A 5,686-nucleotide genomic window follows, 5' to 3' on the forward strand; every position below is an offset into this window, starting at 1 on the left:
GTTCTCTCAGGGCAAAAAGACCTGCAACTCAAGATTTCACTTTGAAATTTAAATCTAATGTGTTTGACTGCTCATTCATGCTACAGCTGAAAAATTAATGGACTCAGCAATGGCTACGGACTGAACTTCCCTACTTTGTACGAAAGTGTGGGTTCATTAAACCACTGCGACATCAAGGATGTAAAGTTAGCAACCAATATGGAGATTGATCCTATAGCCTTGGAATCTCTGTAACTATATTCTAACCAACTGAGCCAACTGACCCATCATAAAATTCAGGAATGCTTCACTCATTTGCATGTCATATTTGCCTAGGGGCTATGCTAGTCTTCTCTGCATCATTTTAGTTACAACATATGTGTCACTGAGAATTTAGATTGTGTCTCAAAATTCTAGAATTTTCTTACTTTGCAGGTGGCATAACACAATACAGAAAGACAGCTGCCTTAAATACATTGTTGTTGCTACAGAGCTTAACATCAAGTTGGTCACACAATTCATCAGCCTGCAATATTTTTGTTTTTAAAGTGTAGTCTTTGCACATGGACACTGACTGCCACATGGTTGGTCTTCTAAAAATATCACTATAATGCTGACTTGTCAACCAGTATACTTTGTGGCATGGAATTAACATCCAATTAGTCAAAGATCCAGAGAGGTCAATTGGCTGTCACTTAAAGCTATAATGTCCCCTTTCAAATTATCCAGGACCGCTTTGATGACAGAAACATGTTTTGTGAAGGATTAGATGTCAAGAGATCCTAATATGAATTTGCAATGTTGGTAAGATTAGGGCATCATCAAGTGGTCAGAAAAGTTATTATACTATGGGTGAGAATAATGGAGTAGCATAATACAGTGTTATTCGCTATGTTAATGTAGTAAACTGTAGAGAAAATTAAATTATACTGATATTAACAAGACTAAATTAGAATGGCCAGCAAAATAATAGAAGAGCATTCTCAGGAAGAAGTAGTTAACATGTTTAGTGAGGTTAAAGGAACAATTTTAAAGAAAGAATGGTTTGCATTTATATAGTGTCTTTCACATCCTCAGCATGTCCTAAAGTGCTCTTACAGGCAATGAAGTACTTTTGAAGTGTAGTTACTGTTCTAACATAGGAAACACAGAAGCTATTTTGAGAACTGCGAGCTCCCACAAAGGGGAATGACCTGGTAATCTGTTTTTAGTGATGTTAATAAAGAGATACTTTCTTTGCTTGCCTCCAAAAGTGTCGCAGAACTTTTTGCACATACCTGAGAGGGCAGTCAAAGCCTCGGTATAAAGTCTCCTCTGAAAGACAGTGTCTCCAACAGTGCAACACTTCCTCAGTGCAACACTGGTATGTCAGCCTAGATTTTTGTGCTCAAGGGAAGAACTTTCCCCCGTTGGGGGGGAGTTGCAGGAGCGGAGTGCCTCTGATCGGCGCCCCCGATTGGGAGCGTGCTGCCATTTTATGTGGGCGGGCCAATTAAGGCCCGCCCAGCGTGGCATCTGCCTGGAAGCTATACTCTCCCTGTGCAGGCGGTGGAGGGGGGAATTCCCTCAGCCGGCAGTGCGCTCTTTCGCACATGCGCACGAAAAAGCGCACTGATCTCCCTGAGGCTAAAGTGCTGCTTCAGGGAGATTGGCTCAGAATTAAAATTTTAACGCAAATGTTTAAAAAATTTCCGACATGTCCCCTCATGTGACACTGTCACAATAGCTGGGACATGCCCATCACTATAACTCAAACCTTTATTAAAAGTTAAATGCCCTCATGAAACCTCATCCCACCCGTGGATGAGGTTTCATGCTTTTTCAGAAGCCCGCCAGGGCTCCCAGCCTGCCCGCCAACCCTAAGGTTTGACAGGCAGGTGCATTAATTAGGTTAATGACTTTTTAAATGGCCTCAGTAGGCCATTGACAGGTCGGCGGGTGCACAGCTGGTTCGGCTGCACCCCACCAACCTGAAAATGGAGATGACACGCAGTGACATCAGGAGTTCTGCCCGACATCATCCCGCATCATTTTATTTAAGGAGATGAAATTGATCTGGTTTGAAAATAAAAAGTAATTCTGTCTTGCAGGTTAAATTACTGGATTCCCTTCTAGCCTCACAACAAGGTTAAGTAAAATCTGTTGAATGTTTGTTTTCAGTCAAGGCCTCCAGTGTCCATTTGAGAACTATTGATTTGTTTACTATGCACATGAAAAACTAACTGCAGAATGCATGGCAATACACTTGCAGGACGGAATGGGAGTACATCACAATGGACCATCTCTCGCTTCGGGTCCCTGTATATGAATGCATGTCACTTCTAGCAAACATAAATCAGCCATGTTACAAGCTTGACTGATTATCTTAAATTGATTGTTGATGTCGCTATTAATGTGCTCAGGATTGTTCAGTAAGTGCTGCCCAATCACAGAATCACATCTAACAGCAGACGCTTTGTTTTGGGTTTTACAAGTGATTGACAGGCTGGAGGCTGCGCAGGTGGACAGCTTGCTTCACAAGGCCAAAATCGACAAAATCAGGGAGGCATAGTAGACATGGGAGGATAGTGTCCATGGTAGTTTGGTGAGGAGACAGCGGTCAGAAAGGGTCCAATTGTGGAGGGGCTGCTGATAGTAGTTGGAGCAAATGCACTGTGGGTATTTGGAGTGGCAGGGTAAGGGAGGTTGCTGGGTAGCTTGTTGGGCCTGGACGAAAGACTCCTGCTCCTCTGGGCCCAGTGCTGCATAGAAGGTTTTCCCATGGATTCAGCCCTTCTCATCTCCTTTCACCTGCCTGGTTCCACAAGACTTGGGAAACTGGACCAACATGGGTTAAAAACAGATTGACTGTTGAAATGAAGGAGGGCAGCCTCATCAGAATATTTAAATAATCAACCCGCTTCCTGCAAATGGATTGGTTGCCTTCCTCTAGTCATGCCTCCATTCAAGCCAGAGGTTAGAATCATAGAATCGTTCCAGCACAGAAGAAGACCATTCGGCCCATTGTGTCTGTGCTGGTTCTCCTAAGGAGTAATTCACTTACTGCCACTCCCTCACCCTCTCGCCACATCTCTGCCCATTTCTCCTTTTCAGATATTCAGAAAATTTAGATGTATCTACACAAGCCAAAAACGAGCTACCCAGCCTAATCTCATTTCCAGCAATTGGTCCATAGCCCTGGATGTTAGGGGGCATCAGGTGCAAATCCAGACAACTTTTTAATGAGCTGAGGTTTACTGCCTCTACTATTTCAGGCAGTGAGTTCCAGACCCCTATCACTCTATGGGTGGAAAAATGTTTCCTTGTCTCCCCTCTAATCTAATTCTACCAATCACTTTAAATCCATGCCCCCTAGTCACTGAGCTCTCTGCTACGGGAAATATTTCCATCCCATCCACTCTATCCAGCCCCCCTCACAGTACGTCTCAATCAAATCTCCCCTCAGCCTCTTCTGTTCCAAGAAAAACGACCTCAGCCAATCCAATCTTTTCTCATTACTGCAGGTTTTCATTGGCTGTTTCAAAGCAGTTTGGCTTCCCTTTCCTGATTTAAAAAAAAATTTATGGCAGGATCTTCCAGTCAGTGAGCAGGGGCGGAGCCTGCTTGTCGTCACGTAAACTGACACGGGGTGACGTTGTGCAGGCGTCCCGACGTCACCGTGCGTCATTTAGATTTTCAGTTCGGCGGGTGTGTAGCCGACTCGGCTGCACACCCGCCGAACTGTCAACAGCCACTTAAGGCCTTTAAAAAAGTAATTAAGGTAATTAATAGACCTGCCCGTCCAACCTTAAAGTTGGTGGGCAGGCGAGGAGGCCAGGCGGCCTTCAGAAAAAGCATGAAACCTCATCCATGGGCGGGATGAGGTTTCATGAGGGATTTAAAAATGTAATATTTCAAAATAAAAGGTATGGACATGTCCCAACTCATGTGACTGTGTGCAGCGAAATATTTTTCTCAGCTTTATTTAAAGTTTAACATCTGAGCCGATCTCCCTGAGGCAACACTTAGCCTCAGGGAGATGAGTGCGCTCGTTCAAACGCATGCGCGAAAGAGCGCACTCCTGGCTGAGGGAATCCCCCTCCCCGCCCACACAGGGAGCACATAGTGCTTCCTGGCAGACGTCACACTGGGCCCATGTAAAATGACAGCACGCCCCCGACTGGGGGCGCCGATCGGGAACTCACCCGCCCACGCCTGCTGCAGCACATCCCCCCCCCAACAAGGGGAAAATGTTGCCCTTAATCTCCAACATGACACCAACACACCCTGTTAGGGGGGTTATCATTCGACCCTGTATTTCCAGAGGGACAGGAAAGGCAATGGAGCAGCTAAAAAGCAAGTCGTATCAGTGCGAAGCAAGCCCCTGCACAAATGCCTTCCTGAAAACAGAGACACCCAAATAAGACAAGCAAGCATACAAAGGCACTGACGATGGATAGCTAAATGACAGTCCCTGGAATTTCAGTAATATAACAATTTAGCACAGTGGACACCTGCTATTTCTTCCCTCTTACATTGAAGAAGGCTAGTAGTATCATATGGACATTGAAAATCTGACCCTCACAGTGATAAGCAATAGTAATAAATCATAATGAGTCGGCACAACATTGCATTGAGGGCTTAGATGAACTTAGACATGACGATATACACAGGCGATATCTAAAAAAAGTCACTATTTGTGCTGTATTGTGGTGTTATTGGAAAGAAATTGACCCTATCTCAATGAGCTGCAAAGCAGAGAATTCTCTCTCAATGCTGTTAAATCAAAACTAGCATGCTGGTACTAGAAAAGCATGGAAATGTGTCTTCCAGTGCAAATGGGAAATACAATGGTTTAGTTCAATTTCAGGTGATATTATCACACACCATAGAATACCATAGAATTACATAGAAATTACAGCAAAGAAATCAACAATTTGGCTCTATGCCAGTGTTTTTGCTCCACACAAGTCCACCTCCACTCATTACTGCATCTCACCCTATCAACATGTCCTTCTATTACTTCCTCGCTCATGTACTTATCTAGCTCCCCCTTAAATGTATCTGTGCTATTTGCTGCAACCACTCCCAGTGGTAGTGCGTTCTACATTCTCACCACTCTGCATAAAGAAGCTTCTCCTGAATTCTCTATGGAATTTATTAATGACTATCTGATAAATTTGGTCCCCAGGGCTGAATTTTAAGATGGGCTGGAGACCCCACCACCCCAGTGTAAAAGTTGGGGGCGAGCCCACCTTTGTTTGGCCAAGGTCACCCCACAACCATTTAACGATCATCGTTAATTGGCTTGAGGCATGCCTCCCACCCCCATCTGTGAAGAAATCCCACCTCCAAGAGCTGCCAGTCAATCAAATGGCCAGCAGCTCTCTTGTCCCAGTAGCTCCAATGGGAGTGCTGGCCACTACTGGAACTACAGCAAGCCCCCAAGGAAGAGATCCCGATGGAGTTCAGGCTTCAAGGTAAGCCTGGGGTTTTGCCAGCGCCAGATTGACAGGGGGTGGCAAGGTGGGGTGGTGCAGGGGATGGTGGGGGGATGGTGGGGGAAAAGGGGTTAAGGGAAATACAGTGAGAAGAATTACCTTTGAGGGGGGGTCCTCTGATGGGCAAAGAGGCCTTTAAAGGAGGCACTCCCTTTGCTCGGCCACCAGTTCACCAGATTTCACCTGGCAAGCTGGGCATTTGGCACTGGCCTCCCCCTTCAAGGGTA

At 45.2% G+C, this 5,686-nt stretch overlaps 1 pseudogene; it reads right to left on the reverse strand.

Moving 5' to 3' along the window:
* Nucleotides 1-270: 270 nt before the first annotated feature.
* Nucleotides 271-365, reverse strand: LOC144681173 (U6 spliceosomal RNA; annotated as a pseudogene).
* Nucleotides 366-5,686: the final 5,321 nt, after the last annotated feature.

This window comes from Cetorhinus maximus, chromosome 5 (assembly GCF_964194155.1).
Source record: "Cetorhinus maximus chromosome 5, sCetMax3.hap1.1, whole genome shotgun sequence".
NCBI classification, from domain to species: domain Eukaryota; kingdom Metazoa; phylum Chordata; class Chondrichthyes; order Lamniformes; family Cetorhinidae; genus Cetorhinus; species Cetorhinus maximus.